Below are 24,080 nucleotides of genomic sequence, written 5' to 3' on the forward strand. Positions count from 1 at the left end.
ATGTTCCTCCATAAGTATTTTCCTAAAAGACTATCACACTACAATAAAAAAAATCCTATCAGCCCCATGGATCTCCTCATTTACTGTCCTTTTATTCCTTTTACAGGAATAAAAGCCTGGACTTTATTTTTATCTGGTTTACTATCTTAAAATTGTTCTTGCACCCAGTTATCTCAACACTTATTCAATCAACAAAGTTGATAAAACTTTTTGGGCCAAACAAACATTGTCTCTTTGCCAGCTTTTTTCTCCTCCCACATCCCCCGGGAAGATATAAATACTAATGATAAAAAACCATGACATGACAGCAAATGGGAAAGAATTTTAAAGAATTAAGAACTATTTTTACTGTTTAGAAAAGAGATCAAAATCAGCTTCCTACCATTTAGCGCTTTTCCCAGCTTTCAGACAGGCTGGATTCTGCACTGCAAGCCAGGGATCTCAGGGATATAAAGTAATTCCTTACAGCTTGCCAAAGCATTACAAGCTCTAAGCTGCACGGTTGTAATAAAGACTCCGAACCAAAAACAGGCTAAAGAATGAAATACCCTACAAAGTCTGAAATTCAGTTTAAACAAACTCCAGTGCACATCCAAAAGGCAATTAATACAGCTGTATGTGAACACTGGTCTGCTCCTTTCTCTCAGCTCAGTCTTCACCCACCGACAAATCAAACTGTTTCTCCCAATGCTGAAGTATTTTCTGAGCTTCAGCAGATTCCCTGAGCATTTATCACCGCGAGCTCCTTTTTCCCAGCATTTCCTTTTCCTTGACCCCAGGCTCCAGCAGACCCCTTACCTCTTGTGCTACTCTGTGGAGGGACTCTGAGGTCTGACAACTTTTTGCAGTGCTCAGGAGTTGTTGAAACCCTCTGTGGCACTGCCTGCTTCCCTGTCCCTTGCCAGTGGGGAAGCCCTGAGACCAGGCAGCAGTGGGAAGCCAGCGCAGCAGAGGGCTGGGCAGGCCAGAGGGAGGGAGCTGCAGACAGACCTCACCAAAGGTAGGAGGCCTAGTGGGGATCATGGAGACAGAGATACACATCTAAATAATTCAGGCACTAATAAAAGCTTTAGGTTGGGTTCTGTTCAAGACGTGAAATGAAGCTGAATTTTGATGTATTTCAGGCTTCCATCAATGCAGAACGTGGTGTTACTTAATGACCTGACACTGAAAAACCAACATTATTTTAAAGGTATTCCACATAAAGTTAATGAGGAAAGTGGGTATGGATATGTAGATTTATAGCTTTAGGTTGAAATTCTATCAGGGGAAGATTTTGAGAGCTTCAAGTCTGACCTCTACAGGTAGGCTGCTGAAATAGGAACAGGATCTTGGGATTGCAAATTGCACGTGGAACTCTTACAAATCAGGGAAAGGTAATGGATCAGATGCACTACTTAACATCACATTATCATCAGTGCCTCCTGAAGCCATATTTTAAAAACACTGCTATTTGTATCATCATCTCTGAGAATTTGACTCCAGCAAATGCTTCTTTTGTAAACTGCGTAGACAGTGCAGCACCATGAGATAAAACACATTGAGTAAATATTTTTATATTCAAAAGTGTGAATGGGTTATTCTCTGCTTTTTATTATCCCTCCCCCTTCCTCACCAATCTTCCATATGATCTACTCTTGCAGAGCTACAGAAACAAGCATTACTTTGAAACTGATAACATTCATTTATGTTTCACAAAACTGATGTTTTTAAATGCCCTGATCGGTGCCACCTTTTTCTAATCAGAACCAACCACTCTAACAAACTACCCTTTGTCAGGGGATCTCATCCCCTCTGTTCCCACCAACCTACAGCACATGTTGCTATAGCTACCCTGCATGTCTGTTTACCACACAAATGATCAAAGGGAGCAGACAACACACATACACACATGCACAAAAAAATCCTGGCCAGGCTTCCTACCGAGCAATGTCCAGCCACTAATTAACTGATACACTCCCAGCCTGCGGACTTTGTACACTTGTTTTCTTTTTTCTGCTCGGTACACATACAAAAAAAGGCAGCATGCTTCCCTTACAGGCCAAACAAACAACAAAACATCCCAGGATGAACTCTATAAGATAAGGCAAAAGGATTACAGAACTTCAGGATAAAAATACAACTTTTCTACAGAGGAACGCATTAAGAATTTTAAAAGGTATGCAAAAGAAAATAGGAAATAAGAAACACATGCTAAGAACTTAAACAGCTGAAAGGAAAGGGGGTGATTTTGAATTTTGCATATGTTTTGCACTGAAATTGTATGCAGTCTTTATTCACTTCGTGAATTATATGCACACTAAAAGCCATACGACTGCAGACATGATAAGTAATTGTAATGGTTTTCTGTGCCTTAGAAACAGTTTTTAATTTTTAGGTGGCCTGTCAGTTAACAGTTGTTAAGTTGAACCTCTTTATGTAGCAAAAGGCTCAAGACTCAAGACTGCCTTGATCAAAGTCAATGATACTTCAATAGGAAGAGGCCAAAATAAGGAGCTGCATTTTTTGTCAATGACACTCCTGCGAGCTGCACTTCAGGGACATGTTGTGGTTGAAAGGGAATGAAATGAAGTATTAAAATTCATCAAACATTTGATTTTCTGGGAAGAAGGCTTAGGAAACAAAACAGAGCCCACAGTGCCCTCTCCAGTTCTGCAGCAAACTCATGGAATCCAGACACATAACTGTGTCCAGCCACAGAACAACTCCACCTTCATGAAGGCTAAGCACCCCTTTAGGAGTTTCCATCATTTGCAAATTTCCTTACTTTATAATCATAAACTGATCTCAGTACTCTGCAAAGCAAAAAAGGAAAAAAAAGTTACTTGTAAAGGCTTTTTTCTTGTCTGTTCTGTTCTTCTTTTTTTTTATTATTTTGCAACTATGTAAGATACCTTTAAAATTGCACTTCTGCTTCCTAACACTAGTCTTACAGCACACACGAAAATGGGTATATTTCCTGTGGATGCTTAAACTTTTACTGGTACACTGTGCTCAGCCTAGTTTCCCAGACAGGATACAAATGTTCCTATTTTCTTTGCTGAACCTTATTTGTGAGGTTATTCTACAAGACAGCAAGAGACACCTTTTGTTGAGGTTTTCCATGATCAGCTAAAACGACTGCTTTGTTATACTGTCTCATTCACACAGCCCAGTATTTACACCAACCCCTGTGAACTGCTGGAGACTATTGGACTGGCACAGTAGTAAAGTAGGTTGAATCTTATCAACAGGCTGCATATTACATTTCTACAGCAATTCCTCCTCTTCAATTGGGGAAATTAGTGCATTTGTCTTTCTGTGTGCTATTGTTCAGTAGCTGTGGGTTGCCCTTGGGTCAGATCAGTCATCAGCATAGTACATGGTTTCATTCCAACACCTGCAGTACATTGCCATATGCCTATGTGCTTGATGGTTAACTCTGTTACACCAAACAGAGCCCTAGGTCCTACCAAGAGCCTCTCAGAGTGGGAGCACGCACCCCCAAAGCCTGTGAAGAGGAAATAGTTAACCCACTCCCTCCCAGCTGGTGTGAGGATGAGGAAAGTAGCACCAGAGAAAGCAACAGGACAGGTAGGAAGAGATGATTACAAGGTGTAAGAGAAGGTAAAAAAGAGCTCTCTGTTGCTCTGAATAGGAGGGCCATGGAAAAGTCACCCTCTGCATACAACTCCTTCCCTTAACGATTTCCAGCTAGAAGCAGAGTGAGGGCTCCAGCTGCACATGACTCGCCTGCTTCTAAGTGTCTGCTGTAATGGGTTTCCTAAACGTTTTATACAGTTACTTCATAGCCCATCACAACCTTAATTTCCCACTAAAACAGTTCTGCTGACAGGCGCTGATGCACACAGTAGCTCAGCACCACCTCGACATCCAGCTCCCTGGAATTTGTCCCTAGCAGTGCCCACAGACTTTCCCTGCCACACTGAAAATGCCTGTGCACAGCAAACCAACAGGAATACTCGAGGCTGTTCCCCTGGCCCGGCAGAGGCAGGTGTCTGAACAAACCCCGGCGCTGCTCAGGCGGGCGCTCCCCGCTGCGCTCCTGCGGGAGCGCGCATCCATCCCCCCCCGGACGGGAGCGCGCATCCATCCCCCATCCCGGACGGGAGCGCGCATCCATCCATCCCCCCGGACGGGAGCGCGCATCCATCCCCCCCCCGGACGGGAGCGGACCGGCCCGGCAAGAACGAGCCCGCCTGTGCCTGCGCCTCTCCTCGCGATGGAATGTCTCCCCCATCCCTCCTCCTCCTCTGGAGGGTACGTGTGTGCCTTAGCATTCCCCCTCCGCCCCCATTCTCTGTTGGACTGATTTGCCTTGCTCTTTTAACCCACCACTTAGGAATCTTCATTATCCCTGAAGCTTACTCTTTAGGTAGAAAGATTTCAGGAGAGTAAAGTGCACGTTTCACAGAGCATTTTGCACTTTATTATTGCAGTCCTGTAACATTTCTGCTTCTTTCGCACTCCTTGTTGGTAACCCCCTGTGCCAAAGTACCCTCTTGTGGTGATAATGATTTCTGATGACTACGTGCATCCAGCTGACCAACCTGAGTATATAAAATGCCCTTCATTGTGCTTTGCAAGGACAAGAATTTCCCTCTCTTTAGAGAGTTATAAAATGTGATGATTTTGCTAGTGGGAGCAAGAAATACCTTCCCTCTTCCTATCACCTATGTTTTCTCTTTCTTCACCCTTCCTCACCTCCTGTAACTTAGAGAAAACTGGCAAGGAAGCTGGGATTTCCCACCATGGTTTCAGAGAGTGTAAAACAAATGTTCCATTTGCACTACAGGTGCAAAATCCTCACACATGCATTTCCTCGACATGTACTATAAAAGTCCCCCTGAGAACTGAATGAATGACACCCACACAGAAAACCTAGAAAACTTCTAATTTCCTCATATTTTCCCATTGCCTACCCAGAAAATAACATATTATAAGCTAGTTTAGGAAGTGGAGTGCCTTTTTAAACTGGGACAGATCTTTAATTCAGTCTTAAGATAGAGCCAGTTGTTCTTCCTCCTACAAGGCTCTTCTAAGTGTACATTGTTGCTTAAAACTATAAAAAACAAGAATCAAAAACATTTTGTCACTGTGTCTTATAACTATGAGAATGAAAATAAAAGCTCCTTTTGTCTCCTCAGGTGAATAGAAGTCTTTAGAAAAACCTCATTTGAATAATCTTAGAAAAAAATCCCTAGAAAACCCATCTTAAAGTACTTTTGTGAAGCTGCAAGACAGCTTTAAACTACCACGTTTTAAAACAACCAGAAGATTAAAGCACTGGCAGGCAAGGAACTCATGCAGAGCTATTTAATAAATTATCCTTGGGCTGAATTATTGGCATATTTAGGCTTACAACACAGCAAGTTCTTTCCTTTCACATGTCACAAACAGGGCTGCGAGTCAGCCTACACAATGCACTTAAACCATGGCAAACTGGAATTGATTTACATAGCTCGCAAACCGCTTCCATGCTCCCAACAAATCCAAAATGTACCATGACTTGCATGGCATCCCTGCCTACCGGGAGAATCGCGGAGTGGGGGAAGATTTTTTTGGTTTTTTTCCCACCCGGAAACTTACAATTATAAGAAGAAAATAAAGAGGAGGGAGAAAAGCAGCGGGGAGCAGCAGGGGCTGGGAGCGGCGGTGGCTCCTTACCTGCCTCATGGTGAGATTCCCATCATCCATCCAGCCGGCCAGCGCTGCTCACTCCGCGCTGCTCTCGGCACGGCAGAAATCCATCAACTTTCCCACCGGAGAGCAAGTTTCCCTCCCTCCTCTTTCCTGTCGATTATTCCCCCCTCCTCTCTTTATTCCTGGCCGGGGGGAGCCCCGAGACAATGTCAAGTTTCCCAAGCCTCTTTGCCCAGCCTATGGAAATGGGCAGCGGGGCCGCCCGGCCGGCTCTGATTTCAAACCCAGCCAGGGATGGAGCAGTTGGCTGAGCCGGGACATGCGGCAGCCTCGCCAATCAGCAGCAAGGGGAGGGCGGCTCCGAGCAGAAAGGCTGCTGCCTACACCGGGATTAGGAAAGCTTTCAAGGATTTAAAAGACTGAAAGCAGCTGGAAACTGTGTCTAGGGCTACAAAGAGCGAAGTCAATTTGCGGTGTAAGAGATTATTCCCATTCTCATGTAGCTGCTCTGGGTCTGCTCGGAGCTTACCAGGCTCCCAGGACCTCAGCCAGGATATGTAAATGCTCAGCTGCGATCGCTGCAGCATCAGTGCTGCGGGAACGCTCCGCTAAAGTGGCAATATCCCGTCTCCAGAAGCACCGATTTCCTCGTGTCACAATAAAAGGAAAATTACATAATGACATAAGCAGGAAGTAAAATACCCTTTACCATTTACATTAAAGGCAAGTGCCTGTCTCTTGGAAGGAACAAAAATATATGTGTGGCTCTGTAGGCTATGGAAATGTTTTGTTGCAAAGTTTTATTTGTTTCAGTGGCAAACGTTTAATCATCCCTAGCCTCAGTTCATTGTCTGTTTTCCCTTCTTTAGGGAGGGTGGTTTCCTCATTCCTGAAGCTGAGTTTTTCATGCAAGATAACACTGCATGTTACTCCAAATGCAACTTTAAGGAAACAAAAAAAGTGTTGTGGTTTTTTTTTTTTTTTTGTTTTGTTGACGAGATCAGCTGCGATCTGCTGCCCCTCGGTGGCTTTTATTAAAATAAACAAAGAAAAGGCAAAATTAAAAATCTCAGATCTGAAGTGCCGTTGCTGTTTGAGTTACACCTTTCATAGCATTACAGAATTGTTTGGATTGGAAGGGACCTTGAAGAAAATCGTCTTCCAAATTTCTTGAGTTTAAAAAAAAAAAAAAAAAAAGCTGAGAAGTGCAAGCCTGCAAATTGATACCAGCCAATCTTCTCCAAAGTAAAGAAGGCTTCTAACTCAGTATTAGTTCAGGATCCTGTTAGTCATTCTGTTCCGCTCTTAAGGGAAATCTGTCTTTTGATCTTAGGGAACAATCAGGCAAATCTGATGCCTGAAGTGCCAATATTATGAATTTGCTTCTGCAATGGCTTTATCTACTAATGAAAAGATTAGTCACTATCCATAAAAACCCTTAGCAGTACAAGTAATCTTACTGAATTAAGTTACAAGAAAAAAAGTTACAATTATGTTTCCAGGACTTTAATTAAAATAGTCCAAAAATGTATTCCCTTTTAACTTATGATAAACTCCAGCAGTGGGTATGTCAGCAGGAAAGAAAGATCTGAAATATGTATTTATTTGTTTTCCCATTTAAATACAACAGTGATTTTTCTCACAACTTCAAAGAAAGAAGCTTGCTTAATATTGGCACTGTCTAGATCAGAAGCATGGCATGGATGGAGGGAAAACTTGATTGAAACCACTGCTGCACTTTATCCAGGTCCAACGTTCCTCTTGCCTGGTCTGTGTCCCCAGGAGGAAGGATCCAATTATATGCTTTAATGTACAACACCAACCATCCCGAGGGATCAATATAACATGCTGCATAAGGGTAAGACCAACCATCCTCTCTAGCCAATGTGGAGACAAGTCAGTAATGCCCCAGTGATGGTCTAATGCTGCCCACTTGCACAACAGCTTGAAGCAGCTGCAACGCAGAGTGAGGTGCATTAAGAGCACTTAACAGGAATGCTTGTCCTCTGTTTCCCAAGCACAGCTCAGGGGACACGTGTCACTTGAAATGAGTATGTGGTATGTGAAGACCCTTTACTGCTTTAAATCTGGGAGAATCCTCTCCAGGATGCATTCAAAGGAAAGATAAGAGTACTTTTTCAAAGTAGTTAGAACATTAGGGGTAAAATACCCTGGTGAAGAGGATGTAGTAAGAAGTTCAAAACTTACAAAATTAATAAGGCTTATAAAGGATTCACACAAAACCCCTGTATTTGATTTCAGGGCTTTAAGAAGAGGATTATTAGGACAGCTTCAGTTGCATACGGGAACAAAGCAAAAGTTTCTGTAAGAACTCAACATTATAAAGATAAAACAAGTGCTTAACTTTTCTGGAAATGCAGGCACCTTTTCACATACTACATGCACAACTTACAGGATTGGATGGGTACTGCATTTTACTGAAAACCCAGCAGAATGTGGCATCAAAAATGAGTTAATTGCTTAGGATGCAAACTGATTTCTAGTATTAGCAAAAAAATGAAAGCATTAAAATCGATGACCTGTGTTCAGGGTGGGTGGGATGTGGGCTACATATTTTTTTTTAATCCGGTGTCAGAGACAGCTCCTACTCTATTTATGCCATTCACTTTCCACCTTTGAGGAATGTACTTTGTGATCAACCCCCACTCAGTTGCTGTAGTTTTTTGGTGCAATCCAGTTTTTGTAGTCCAGAATAAGGTAAGTCTGCACCAGCTGCAGGGGGTGCAATGGTATTATCATACGCAGTGGGTTCAGAAAACTGAGTCCCGCACTTCACTTCCTAGAGTATTCTGAGTGGCACTAGAGGAAAAGAGGATCTATATCTGAAGTGTTTTTCAGGGTAGTCAGCATCCAAAGACACAGATGAACAGCTAGATATGAGGAAGAAGAATTGCTGTCTGGGATGCAATAAGACAAGTGCAGGTTTTTACACCTTCCTCTGAAAATCAGATTTCCTATCTATAATCTGTGTGTGTGCATGAGAAAGTTATGTGGTATTTGGGGAAGTGAAAGGAGATTCTATCCTGACAGAGGAAACTTCTGCAGTCTGTCCAGCGGAACCAGTGGAGGTTAGAGCAGCCAGAGGAGCTGGTGCCAGGTGTGAGTTCAGACATCACTGGGAGCAAGGACCTGTATAAGCCAGACCGCAGTCATGATAGGGACCACAACAGTGTTAAAGGATTCTTATTGAATTAATCCAAGTTAAAAGTAAAATGACTACGAGCACTCCAAACCACTGGCAGTTTTATGTTATGTGAACACTGGTTATCAGCAGTAATGGTCACATATTCCTCGTATCAAACCCCTTGGAGTTATGAGTGACACCAGAAGACGCAGAAATACCAAACTAGCTCTGACCTTGCTGCTCACTGTGGATGCCTGACACAGTTCTTATCACAGACCAAGCACCTCCCAGGCACAAAGGGCAGACACACAAAACCTCCATCTAGCCTCATGTCTCAAGCATTATGTTGCCACCCCAGCTAAAGCAAAATCAAGGCAGGGTGACTTTAGCTGGGCTTCCACTATTGGCAGCATTGATCAGGAAGGTCTTCAGTGTGGTTCATGCTGTTCTGCGCTTGACTTGGCTAAGGTAGTCAGCAGGCACTTGTGAGAACTCAGGGTGTTGGGTTCTAACTAAAAATCCTGCCTCCTATTACTACTTAAGAAAAAGATGTATTATTAGAATATGTTGTGAGCCAGTTTGTATAGACAAAAAGCTTTGATAGTTCCTATGAATGTGCAGAAAACCCCACCACTGTGTAATACCAGTTGCAAATTGCACATTATGTAAAAATATCACATATTTTTACACAGACTTAGTAAATTAGGTGCTGATTACTCTTTGTCAGCGCATCAACTATTTCTTAAAATGTTAACCTAAATTTAGTGGGACGAGGTTTAGTTCAGTGCTTATCAATGCAGTGCGCAGTTTTGAAGGTTTTAAGTTGTGACAAGGCAAAGACAAAAATCTTGATACCAACAATTTAGCACTGTTTCAGAATCTGAAACTTTTGCTCACTGATTTTTTAACTAAGCCTCCCTTATCTACTTTCATTGTTTCTAATAAATTACCAAACACAGAAATTATTTTGAGCTGGGATCAAATGCAAAAAAACCTAATGTGGGATCACTCAATTGCTGGAGTTCTTTTGGTGTAATGCAGTTTACATAGTCCAGACCAAGATAAGTCTGCATCAGCTGCAGGGGGAGCACAGAACAGGAAGTGGCAAAAGGACTTTCTCTCATTAGCTAAATTCCAGATGCCATGGAAATCCTTCTGGGCTGAGAGAATTTAATATATGCTAAAGACAGAGAACCACTCTATTTCTTTACTGAGCTGTGCCAAACAAAGACAGCCCAGACCCCAGGATCCGATTATATGGTAGGAGTGAAAGTGTTGCAGCAGAGAAAAATGTGACCCAGCATATAGGTTAGGAAGAAGCAACCCTAGCTTGAAAATAAGCATCTTCAGGTACAAAGTCAATCACAAATAATATTGCCTCTAATTTGCAATGTAGACAACTAATGAAGACATGATTTTCAAAATAAGATAAAGCTAGACTGCTGCACTTTGAGTGAAAAATCTAATATTCACACCCAAACTATTGGCATTGAAATTCATTTCTAATAGTTTTTATAGTCTCTCCCTTGGCAGTTTTAAATTGGCACCTGCAGGAAGAGCAGGATGTCCAGAATACAAAACACCTCTTAATAACCCTATATAATACTAGAATACTTAACTCAAGGCAAGACTGGCATGTAAAAATAGCCTCCAGAAGAACTGGCACAAAATATGAGGTCGTAAGATGAAGGCAAGTTTATGAGAAGACAGTTTAAAAAAAAAAAAAAAAAAAAAAGAAAAATTCTGAAATGCCCCAAATATGGAAAACTGTTCTCAAGATGTGAATGTGATCATGCAATAATTTCACATGATGTAGTTAATGTTTGTGACTGTAAGACTGTACAGAGCTGGATCTCACAAAGCATCTTTCTTAGCTGCTTTTATAAACATCCCTGCAGTGAATGCAATGAAGACAAACTGACTATGCTGGCAGAATGTCTGTGTCATGGCATCTAAATGCACCCACATTTTCTAACAGAATTTTAAAACTAGGACCAGCAGTGTCAGATGTCCTTGCATGTACACATACACACTGAAAGTCACAGTGCAAAAAGGTGTTCTGAAGGTGGACCATTGTGGAATTCAATGCCTTTCAAGACCCAGCCTTTTGGCAGGGTATCAGTGAAACAAGCAGAGGTGAGAAAGATCAGGGCATCCTTCAGTCCTCTTGGTGGAACAACCCTTAGAAGACCATTCACCTTTACAGCATCACCCAAAGTGCCCTGATCTCACCTGGCCTGCATCAGCTGCAGGCAAGAGAGAAGGGAAGATATCTCCAGGACAGTGTCTTTCTCCATTACTTATGCAACCTGTGTAATCCTCAGCTCAAGCAGACAGAAAGGTGGTTAAACAAGGATCCAGCTGCGCTTGCCTTAAGGACTACACTGACTAGACTTTTTGATTAAGGCTTTTTAATCAAAAGAATAATATCTGCTGGATTTAATTTCACTTCATCTGCTATGAGGCAGATACTTGATCTGCTAGGCTGAGCAAGCTGGTGCACAGTCATGTGTAATAAATTAGTGATCAGAAGACTCTGATAGTCTACTCTAAAATTCTACGGAAGTAGAGTAAGCTAAAAAGACTAACAAAGAAGGATGCTATAAGGGTTCAGAGTTTCTAAAACATCTGTTCTCTAGTATATATAAATGCTGAATTAAATGGAAATCATAATTAGTTTACCACTGTTTCTCCATTTGATTTCCTAGGATTTTACAATTAGTTGCTACTTCAGTGATAATTACACTTCGTTACTCTTAGAAGTATTAGGTAATAGTTAAATTACTACAATTTCTTTTTAATATTCCAGTCCTTAGAAGCCACCTTAGAAGCCAGTCCTTAGAAGAATGATAAAGTAAGAAGATAAGAATTGCCTTATGTATCTGTAACCTCTATTAGCATAGAAAAAAAGAGAGTAACTTTCTTTCATTGCATTTTGTGCCAACTGCTTATTTAGTGACCAATTGCAAAAGTCAGTCATGAAGTGACTCAAGAGAAGCAATAAAGATATGGGCAAGTAGCAGAAGTTATAACATATGTGTCTTCATCAAACATCAAACAGTATCTGTCAAAATCAATATTTTTCTCCTATTCCAGGAGATATATCCAAACATATGATCACAAAGTTTAAGAGAGAGTCATCTGGCCACAATTTCACTAAAACAAGTTAAAGCCTAAACTAATAAATTGTCACTTGCAGCAAGCAGGCATCTACTCAAATCCCCATTACCTGCGTGTTAGCTGAAGATCATCAAAACATGCAAATCCTTGCTTTAGAAATAAAAGCCCCTAAACCACAGGTTTAGCAAAAAAAAAATATGTAACACTCACAGTTAAGCCACTCTGCTCTAAAACAGTTTTTCTTCAACCTGCATACAACAGTTAGATATATCATATGCCATGCACAAATGTGCCAGAAGTGAGAAACTCTAAGCACTGTCAAGACTCTGCCACGTCCAGGAAGCATTACAGAGAGATTGACTCTGTGTTACAAAACTTTCCAAAACAGAAGAACTGCTGGTGTTGTAACATCTTTTCAAAATCTCAGCTGGGACAAGCCATTAACATGAATATTCTGGAATATTTCTGCACAATTTTAAATTCCTCATAGTTCTTGTTCTCAGAAAACATTTCATATTTCAATGTTCTGCTGTATTGCCCTGGTGTGATGCTACACAGTTTTGGTCATATGGAGGTAAAAAAATTAGCTCAGTTATCTCTTTAAAAATCCCAGGAAGCCAACTGCCACTGAAGAGACAACCAATCAATATTTTGCTGACTTCAAATCAGGTATTTCAGCTAAGATCAATGGAGCTAAAGCTGTCTAAAAGTTCAAGTCAGACTAAAATACTTTTATTTAATTTTTCTAGTCATAGAAGTTTGCCAGCAGTCTGCACTATCTCATGAAATTTAATTTCGTAAGAACATTACTTTTTGCAGTTGAAACTCCTGAGAATACTTTTGTAGGGAATTCTCACTTTTCTCTTTCTTCCAGTGTCCTGGCTACCCCATGCCAGCTCCCTGCCCCATGGAAAAAGGGCTTCTGTGAAACAGGCAGCCTGTTGGAAAAGGAGGTACAAAAGTTACCTGTCAGCTGTGCAGCAAGGGGGGCACATGGAAAACTTGTGACTCAGAATCATATTTTAAACCCTGGAAATATGAACTGCAGCCTGAAAATTACTTGTGCCCAGGGCACAAGGTGTTTCATCTTCTTCCCTGGAATTCCTTCCCTGGAATTCTCATATTGCCTACTCAAGCTGTCTTTATACTGCTGAGGAGAGTAAAGGAGAGAATAAAACTCTAAATGCTAAAACATCTTTGAATATTACTGTAATCATGGCAGCACGGGCTCTGCCATAAGCAGGAATGAAAGACACAAAAAGACTAACCTTTTTAGATGTAACTAAAAGTTTCTGGACTAAATCTAAGTATTTAGAATGTAAAGGTTAGTATTAACCAGACAACACAACAAACAGACCACTGAAATTATTCCTAGAAAAGTGTATGCCTGTGTGTGCATGTAGACATACATAACTGTGTAGAGAAATATGTTCAAATTCTTCAAGAAAAAATTAAGGTATATGCTTGGACTTTCTCAGTGTAAAAGAACTGACTCTTAAGGTCTCAGTCTTAATTTGAGTCTTCCCTACAACTGAACAAAATATTTCCCTACTCAGGACACCAGTGGATTGTATTGGTGGTGGTGAGAGGAGGTTGTAGGGGGTGGGCTGGGGAATGACAACAAAAACCTTAACTCACATCCCAAACCCTTAAACTCTGGCCAGGAAAACTGCTTTATACAACTGAGAATTTGCTAACATATGTGACTCATGATTTGACTCATAAGCTTCTGAAGTTCACTGGGGTTACCATTAAGGTCAGATTACCTATGAAATATCAGATTACTACACTTTCACATTGCTTCAGAGGAACACTTGTACTGACCATGTAATATATTTATGTGGGAAGGTTAACACCAAAACCATCACATTCCTCTAATTTCAAATGAGAAAAACAGGCAAAGAATTCAGAAGAAAATCAAAAGAAACTCCTTTTGAAAGGATTTTAAATTAAGCAATTCAAGGACGTGGGCAGATATCACGAAGCATTAGTCACAGAAGTTAAGTTGGAGACAGTTTCAGAAAGTCTTTGCCTATCACATTAATGTTTTTTCTCACCAGGAGCATTGCTTAAAACCAGCTTAGGAGGGTTTCAAAATGATGTGTTTATAAATAGGCTCACTGGGACTGCCCTGGGAGGACTGGTCTGGTTGGGTCTCATGCTTCTACCTGTGTCAAGTTTAACTTTTAAACCATTCTCAGATGGCACTTTTATGAGTGCCTGTACCTCGTTCTTTTTAATTACAGGAATATACAATGTAGGTTTACCAGTCTCCAAAAGAATTTTTACTTTCTTTAGCTCACACACATTTCCAGAGGTGTCACCTATTGAATCCTCCTTTTTTATTAAACAGCACTGGCTGTAATAAAAGACAATGACTGCAAGGATAATGTACTTCTCCAGGTTCCAAGCAAAACACTTTTCAATCCCAACTTTTGATTCTCAGCTTATAAGATGCCTTTATTAAAAAAAATTACTAAAAATAGCAACTGTCCATGAAAACTATGTTTTCATAGTTGGTGATAAACATTTTCATGAAGATACTAAAAAAATCTGAAGTAACCCCGAAAATCTGATTCAGGTGAGACTTGTGGGAAGTGAAGCCCAGCAGAAATAAAATGCTCACTATCTGGCATTAATTTTTGCATCTCTTATTTTCACAGGTTATTATTAGTTTTCATTTATCACTTCAATGCTGTAATTGGCAGATATTATCCAGTGTCTTATTTCATAAATACACATGCTTATTTACAGGGAGACACAACCACTATAAACCCTGCCTGCTGTACATTCTCCAACATCATTATTTTACACAAACAGCAAGGAAAAAAAGCACAGAAGTAGCTGCAACTGCACATCAGCCCAATGGTGAAGGTTAATGCATGCCTTCTAAACTATTTCATGCAGATTTTGATCCCTAGGGCCACACTGTCACATATGCTCATACTCTCCCTCTTGTTCAGACATCTCCCTTAGATGTAATTTTGCTGTAATTCACTATGAAACTGCAATGATATGCGAAGGTCCTAACATCCATTTCATAAAGGCTTTTCCACATCTCTTGGGCACAAAGAAGGTCCTTTGTGTCCATGGGAATGCACAGTGATGTCCTGAATACCCTGTCATCTTCAGCAATCCAAGTTTTTGGTGCTCTCAGTTTCCCATCTACCACCTGAAATTAATAACTTGATACTACATAATGCTGCAGAGCAAAATGAGACAGAAATAGCCCTCATCACATACAGATGAGTTAGGCTGAGTTGTGCAGTTGCTCAATTATCCAATCACTTGGCAACTGATTTTGCTTTCTTCTTTGTGCACTCCTTCTATTCAGGGTGGAAGCACATATAGACGGTGTACTGCACTTCACACTGAAGTGAGAGAGAAAAAAGAATCATATTAAGGATTCAAAAATGAAAGACTTGTGATTTACACACAGTTTCCATATTTCTTTTATTAGAGGAACTCATAATTCATTGGGACTACTTGCTTCTCTAAGTATTTAACTCTGTGGAAAAACATAGTACACCACAAGAAAGGACAAAGCACAGAGTCCTTTGGGAAAAGGTGATGACACTTCAGCAGGGGAGCTCTCCTGACCATCCCATCATCCTTAGCCCTAAAGGCTGTGGGGCACAGAAATAACTCCATAGAAAAATTCACCAGCCATATCCTCATATTAGAGCTTAGAAGTGTAAAGCTCTGACCACTTGCAGCTTCGAAGCTGAAAAAGAAAGAAGACCCTCAGAAATGCAGCATCTAAAACAAGAGAAGCTGTCTCTACAGTCAGAAAAGTCATTATTGTTACAGCTTTATGTGATTTGAAATCCTTTCAATAAAATAAATGGCACAACTCACAGTCTTTAGATTGATAATTGCTGCAAGGAGGGGATCTATACGTACCTTATTTTGGGTGTCTTCCTATGAGTTCTCATGTTCAATCCTTTTGGCAAACTTTTCCCTTTATGTGGGCTTTGTTTGGCTACTACAAACCACTAAAGCCTTCAGCACACTTAACTGAGGGTGATTATTATGAGCATGCTGTAGGTGAGCAGTGATGTGTGTCCACCACCCTGCTCCCACCAGTGACTTCTTGAAGCCATTAATCTTTTAAATCAAACTGATATCTAAAACTAAAGTAGAAGGGCAAGGAGAAATCAGACAATAGACAGGTGATCTTGAGTCTCAAGTATTTTTATGCATTTGTCTTTCAGTGTGGCCATTTCCAAGAGCTAATATTATCAGGATTTTACAAATACCAGCAGGGCATTTGATGTGCATTTCATGGCAATATTCCAGCATCTCAAACAGGTGATAAGGGGTTGCTATGGTAACAGTATTCTCTTAAGCTGAATACTTAATAGGTTCACAAAATACATATTCTTACCTGTTATTTAAAATATTAGTTGTCCAACAGGCATTTGCTTATGCACCCCTTTCATTTTTTCATGGACTTTACACTCCTTCATCTATCACATATAGTGGATTTTGATACTGTTTAGAGAAAGGAGAGGTCTAACTATTTTCCTTCTTCAGAAAAGGGGACAAGTTAGGTAGCTCATTATCTAGCCTGTTTGTAATTAAGTCCAAAAATAACTGCTCTGCTGTACTAGAATTGTGAGAACTTTTATTTCAGAGGTTTAATGAGTCATGGAAACATGCTTAAAAGTCTGCACTAAACAAAGAACTAAACATTAGCATGGCAATAGACCATATAGCTTTTAATGGTCTGAACTCTTTGTCTCACATTCGGACACAGACCCGGGATTGTCCCATCACCAACATTTCATCCACTATTTCTTTCAGATGGGTTACTTTTTTGCCAGTGAATTTGAAGGTGATATTTAGGAAGACTATTATCAGACATGCAAATTGAGGGGGGAAAAGTGTCACATCAAATCACAACCATTTACTAAGATATTACTCATGGGCAAATGCTTTCACTGCCTGCTTAGAAGGGCAGGTTGAACGGAGTTACTGTGAAGGCACCAAATTTAAAATTTTATACTTGTTTGTACTTTTCATGATGAAATAAAAGCATGATTTTAACACATTAACTTATTTTAATTTGAATTGGTTTATTAATATATATAGAATGTAAATAAACATAAGGTTGCCTGATTTTTATTATCATCAAAACACTAATGTTTTGACTTTCTTTGGGTTACTGTGATCATTATGTACCTGCTACCTTATTTTGAAAGTTTTCAGTGACAGTTGATACAGCCATAGGATGGAACCCTGCTATTATGAAACTCATTTATTTTAAAAATGGCCCAATTTTTACTGAGGTAAACATGAGTAGGATTACATCCATATGCAACTGATAACCTGACTGTGGTCAGGGAAAACAAAAAGAATCCTCCAAGCTTGGCTAATAACTTAGTTGGATATATTTGAACACCTGTTCCTGTAATAGTGTTCATAATGGGTTCAGTTTAGAGTAAGATTGAGCAAGAGCAAATGTGCTTGCAACTTCCAGATCTGCTTTCACAGCTTGTATCCAAAGAGATTCCTGGGAAATGAATTAATATTTTGCAGTCTGAGGCAGAAAATTTTTATAGCAGGTCTGAGCAACAGGGTACGAATTCATGGAAGGTAATATATAGAGCAGATCTAAGTACTAAATAGACATTTTTCTTATGTATTTTGAAGTGCAGAATGTTGCATATTTCTGGAACGAAAAATGGACATAACATGTTGTTCTTGCAAGGTGTTACCATGTTAACAACTAGAGAACCTTCTGTTAAAACTATTAATATGTGGCTTATCACTTCATAAAAACTTGAAATCCCAACGCAACAACAATAAGCACATGTGGTACATATGAAGCCAGTCTGCAAATACAATAATAAGCATTCAGCAAGAGGCATTTTTGTACTGTAGTTAGCTGAGGTAAAATTGTCATGCTTGTTCTACAATCACCACTTTTGTTACCTACAAAATAAACCCATCCATAATCACTCTGTATTTGGGTTCTTTTCTGAAGTGCAAAAAAGGCTTTTGTTGCCTCCTTGTTCTTCTGCACACACCAAACCTGACTTGGGAAGTTTGAAGGTGTTGGTGAAGTCATCTGCCAGAAGGCTTAGCAATTTTAAGGAAATCTGTTCCCAAACCTGCAGGTGACCCTCTGTTTACCAAGACAGACATCATCCATCATAATGATTCTGTCACTGGTGTCAGTATTTGGATAGTTGTGGCACTTTCAGGATAAGTGCAGAAATAAGCATGAAAAAATAGATGGGGTGATAAATTGGGAGACTGAGAGGTGGGAAGGGGAACAACTACAAGCATTCCATGTAAATCATAGAATCATTTAAGTTGGAAAGTACCTTCAAGATCGAGCACTGCCAAGTCCACCACTAAACCACGTCCCTGTGCAGGGCAGGCATCTAAGTGCACTTTTAATTACCTCCAGGGATGGTGACTCCACCACTGCCCTGTCCCAATGCTTGAGAACCCGCTCTCCTGTGTTCAAATGGAACAAGGGGCTCATGAAGACCCAACTTGTGCACACACAAAGTGACAAGAGGGCCGGGCGGGGAGCGGCGGGGCAGAACCTGCATCGCTCCCAAATCCAGCGGCTCAGAAAGGAGCAGGCACCTCTCTGCAAGGCAGCTGTGACAGCAGCTTCTTGTAGAAACTGCACAAAATTTTTATTTGCAGGGAATATCGGAACAGTTTTTGGTTACTTAGCTAAGCTTCAGATCCCCTTAGCAACGATAAAACACGTTTTTAAAAACCACATACGGCAGGCAGTTCTCACATCTATAACACTGTAAGATCCACTTCTCGCTAAGAGGACATCAAATCCATTTCTAAACTTTTCTGATGTTTAAAGCTGATTTCTCCACACAAAGGGAAAACATCATAGGTTCAAACCAGCAACTGCTTTTCCCTAGCTTTAATGAAAGAAGCACACTATTGCTGCATTCCAGGAGCGTCTATGCTACACTTTATGCCTCAGCATTACTATCACCGTGAAGTCTCTGTGTTGTATTTCCTCTGTACTTAGTCTTAAAAGGCCACAAGTTTGCATACTTGGAATTTGTGATACATTTTCTTCCCAGCATATGCCTAACCCCTTGGGACACAAGAGTTTTTGTTAAGGACCAGCTTTCTGCTTATGAAAATAAAATTAAATCACTGAACTCTGGCCACTAATTCAGTGTGTGTTCCACACTAGCCTATAGCAACAGAATATCCTGACAGCATAAGGAGCGATAAAAACACCAGCAAGTAAACCTTGGGATAACTCAGAGTATTCGTTTGAAATATATGGATATCAATCCATCTTGTTCATTTTCATATTCCTTCTGTCATACCTAAATTAAAATGTACTTTTCTTTTCCCCCTTCCAAAGAGGTAAGCAGTAAACACAAACACTGAATATTTCTATCAGACAAAAAAAACAAGTTTTGAATGTCATGTCCTGACAGGTGAGGAACATGTTCAATATCAGGGCAGCTATCATATATAATGACCCTGTGGAAACAATATTATTCCACTAATTATTACATCTTCCAAGATCAATGCCAAACCCATGTCTCCTCATAATAAAATTAACTTTTATCTCTACCTGCACGCATAGATTTCTGTTGCTCATTTCTTCCTAGATATAGAAATAGTAAAAATTATGAAATTTTGGCATGTATCCTCCTATTTCTACGTTTATGAATAATCAGTTTCATATTATTTGTACATGAACAGGTTGAGTCCTCACCACTGTGCTTGGAAAACATGCAAACTGAAAAGTATATATCCAAGTTTGACTTCCTCTTGGACATAGATTTATTGATCTTACCAACCCCTCCCACCCCCCAGTACAAAAAACAATACAGCTTAACCCTCAGATGAAACTTCCTCTCCATGCTCATCCATTCACAGTATTTCTTTTTAGGAATTCCTCTATCTTAATTCAGTTAATTCTTCCTCCTACTCACACTTCCTTTATTTCAGGGGTAGTGAATGAAGCTGCATTTGCCACAACAATGCAGCAGAACTTTAGCAGCTTTGGGCAAGAGGGTGGGACAAGAGCATCCTGCCACCCCTATGTGTGTCCAGGAGCAATGGTGCTGACAAATGATTAGTTGACATCATATAGGTCTTAGTTTCAGTCTTGTGAAAAAGACCTCTCAAATGAGAACAAATTTTATTCAGATGAGGTTTCAATATTTCTCTGTATCTCATCAGCCCTGGCATTAATATGATATTGTGGTAATTTAGCCTAGGAGTGTGGGAATTGCTGAGGGATGTGCTTATTTTTCTAACAAAAGTTCAGGCATGCTATTATTAGTAATCTCTGGTATGTCATCAATGTCAAAGGCCAAATACTTTCTTGAAATGTTTAGGAATCAAGTGTGTTCTGAATCTGAGGAGTCTGCTCTCACTCTGCCATTCACATGCACACAGCATGCTGCAAACAGACTCCATCTTGCCAGAATGCTCCTGAACACTCCCAGTGCATCTGTTCTGGTAGTGTTCAGGTTCTCAACAGGACAAATATTGACTTCAGAGAGCAGGCTGACCTCACCAGCCAGAATTTCACTAACACTAGACCTGGGAGCCTGTTTTAGAGACCACTTTGCACCACCTACAGCTCCTTGCAAACATAAGTGTACCTGACAGTTTATTACCTCGATAATACTCAGCCAGTGCCTTAGCATGTCACCAAGAACACACCAATAAGACACACGGGGGTATTGACATAAAATTCTTCAAGCAATTGCATCATCAGGTAGATCAAGAAGAGGGTGTTCCTGACCACTCCCAAGATTTGTCTCTGAGCACCACAGATCATCATATCACTCTGAGAGTTGGCTCTTAACAGCTCTGTGTTTCTTCACAGACTTTTGGATTAAACTTTCCCCATCACATTTTATGAAGAGAAAACAGGTGTCCAAGGTGAAAATCAAACCTGAGAGAAGTAATCATTCTTTTATTTAAAACTGGCAATAGCTTTTTTTAACCAAAAACTTTCTTGCCTTTGTCATCAGGTTCATTTATAGAAAATATGAATGGCAGTTGCAAGCCCAAGCCTTTTCTTTCCCAAGAAAAGGGTTAAGTAATATAATTATTTCATTAGAAGCAGTGGCCATCTGTTATGCTTTATAATAAGACTGGCAAACAAAGTTAAAAACATCCACTACATGCAATAGAGAGGAGAAAAATATGTTTATTTAGCAAATGTTAAGGTTTCTGAAAGATGTTTGATTAGAGTCTGGAATTTATCATCATTTGCTAGAGCTCAGGCTGGAAGCCTAGCATCATCAACACATATTGTCAACAGGCATTAGCAAACAGTTTCATCTCCACGGGGAAAAAAACAGTGATTAAGCTCTTCCAACTACATCACTAGGTGTATCATCCTCCACAAAACATAATCTATGCCTTTTTATGTCCTCTTCCAAGAAATATCTCTCCAATCTCTTAGTAATTTTTTTCACTGTGTAGTCCTTAGAAACAAAAACAGGAGGGCTTTCTAGCAGAAAGAAATCTTTAAACCTTCACAGGAAAATTTCATGCAAAGAAAGAGTAATGTGATTATGAATCAGAAGAAAACTGAAATGATTCATGAATTTAAAAAGGCAATGTGAAAAGCATGTAGTTCAAGTGCAAAACTGAAAGCAAGCCATGGTTTCTATTTTGGTTGTTTGCTTCTCAACAAATATATAAATACTTTAAAAACTCCCAAACCACAGGATAGTGGAGCTTGCCTGCTGCTGCTGTGGCTGCCAGATATCATCATGGATATTCCAATGGGAGAAGAGAGAATGATGCTAAATTGTAAACCAAGTTTTTTGGTGAACTTCAGTTTGAAGGAAATACACTTCTTTCTTCAGCCCTCCCATAGAACAGCTACATTTCAGTGCTGTTTTCTTTGCACTGACCCTCAGTGTAGCCTGAATGATTTTCTTCCTGTTTTGGTGCTGTATTGCTACAACATTACTTAAAGAAAGCAATGGCTTTTGTGCTGGGAAAAGGAGGGGGACAGGGGAAGAATAAACACACCTTTGTTAAAATTTGTATACATATATACACAAAAAACTCCCCTTGAATCGAAGAGTAATGTCCACTGGCTGGTTCATGCATAGTGCAGTGTTTCCCCAAAATCAGAAGCAGAGGGATAGAAAGGGTATATATAATGGGGAAAACTGTCCCACATGTGTTTCATTCTATACTCACTCACATAAGCAAAAAAAAATAACATTTTATTTTGCATATAGGAGGTAATAGGGTTGAAGCCATGCTCTTCATTTGACTTTATTTGAAATCACAGGGATTTAAAAATTTTTAGGACAAAATTCTCCCAGTAGCAATCTACCTGCTCATGGGCTGGTCTATAACACCTTCAGAGTGTTACCACTCCATGCCTTGAGGCGAGCTTGTCCTGTGCAGGTCCTGACTGTGAGAGATCCTTGCTGGGGAGTGATACACATCAGGCCAGGGGCTGCAGAACCCTACACACATGGCTGAGAACATCATGTAAGTTTTAGGATCACTCTCCTCAGAGCCCACTACTGCTTTCTGATGGCTTCTGAATTTCCTGTTACTCATTGCACATTTGTGACTTACACCTACCTGTCTTGAAACATGTTAAAATGGCTGTAAGATTTTATTTCCTCCCTGAGTTAGCAATAATTAAATATAGCAGGCTTTAATATTTGAATCCATTTCAAGGGAACGAGGATACACTGGACACCGTGGGGAGGGACATGTGCTTTGTGAATGAAAAGAGCACATGGAAATGCTTTTATCCCATTAGCACAGGCCCTGAGGTTGCTCCAGCACAGCTGCAGCTGTTGGAGAAGAGTGTGCAGGCTGAGATGAGCTCATGGTTGGGTCCAAATGGGACTAGGGTCCTGCTCTCTTTTCGAGGAAGATCACTGAGGAAGAACAAGCTGCTCACTGCATTGTCCCTCCATCTCTATTCTTGAATTTTCCAGGAATTTAATGCCAAGCAGCCACTCATAACCAATTTTGGCCCCATCTGTGCCCATGAGTCATTAACTTTTGCATAATATCTCACATCTTGTTACCATTTTACACACCACAACCACTGAATTAACCCCACACAATGCTTGAGTGAGCAGTATAACAATACAGAAAAGTGAGCATCAACAACAATCCCCAGCCCTCACAGCACAGGAGCAGTACCATCTCCTGTCACTGGGACTATATATATTCTTGGTCATCTGTCTCAGAGAACACACAAAGACTACTCTAACTGAGATGTTACTCGATGGGATAATGAGGCGTTGCCATTCCTTACAGTTCTGTCACAAGGCTTAGGCTATTTGATCTTTTCTGTGAAGCCTCAGCCTCAGATACCAAGTTTCATTATGTGAGAACCGAAGATTTATTTTCTTTTTTAAAAGGGATTTAGCCTTTAGACTGTTACAGAGAGAGAGCTGACAGTCTGACCTGAATATAACCCCTACAATTTGAAAGCCAGAGGCCAGAAAAAAGGAATGCAGAATTGTCTTTAACATGTTATGATTTTTAACCTAAAATATTATGATTGTGAAAAAGGTGGAGCCTGGCAGGAGGTTAATGCTTTTTGAAAGCTAGCTCGCCTCCACAGGTAAGAAAAGACCTAATTTTGTGCTCATGCCAGCCTAGGCAGAGAGCTCCTGGAAGGGATAATATGTCTTGTGATAGCCAGAAGGACTTCTGCAAGCTCCCTTCCTATGCAGAGGAGGTTGTGCAGAACATGCTAACTTTCAGGTTAAATACCTGTTGCTTTAAAGAGCCTGCTGACTCCATGGCATCATCAGTTTTAGCTCAGGCTTTGCAGTCATTTTAGGTGGAAGGGACTACAGAAATCTTTGTTTTTGAAGAAAACCCACAAACTTTCCCACACCTGTTTGCTGTTTGGAAGGGCAGATATCAAAAAGACACTGAGCACACTGATCCTGAACGCATTGCCTTTTGGAAAAAGCAGTTAATTGTACAGTCAATGTTATCAGCATTTTAAGACATTCATTACCTGCCCTGTTGACTTACCCTGTAGCCCATCACTGACAAACTTTCCTGTGTAACCATACGTGTGTGTACATTAATGGGGGGTACATTTTTCCTTTTTTATGCCTATGTTACACAGAGCACACCAACTATGACAGCCAGCTCTAGGCACATAAGGGGAGCAGCCAGATGGTGGGGGCAAGAGAGC

General features: G+C 40.4%; 1 protein-coding gene across 5 annotated transcripts in view; it reads right to left on the bottom strand.

Annotated features, from left to right (window-relative positions):
* The window catches only part of MID1 (midline 1), a 240,584-nt gene that overhangs the window by 135,858 nt on the left and 80,646 nt on the right, over positions 1-24,080 (bottom strand). For 3 of the 5 annotated variants that reach the window (XM_033052710.2, XM_033052709.2, XM_033052705.2), the window contains exon 1: positions 5,668-5,957. The exons of the other annotated variants lie outside the window; for them this stretch is intronic. The gene's annotated coding sequence lies outside the window, so the exon portion shown is untranslated. Of the gene's footprint in view, positions 1-5,667; positions 5,958-24,080 lie in introns of those variants that run through there. 5 annotated transcript variants of the gene reach the window in all.

The sequence above is a fragment of the Catharus ustulatus genome, chromosome 2 (genome assembly GCF_009819885.2).
Source record: "Catharus ustulatus isolate bCatUst1 chromosome 2, bCatUst1.pri.v2, whole genome shotgun sequence".
Lineage (NCBI taxonomy): Eukaryota > Metazoa > Chordata > Aves > Passeriformes > Turdidae > Catharus > Catharus ustulatus.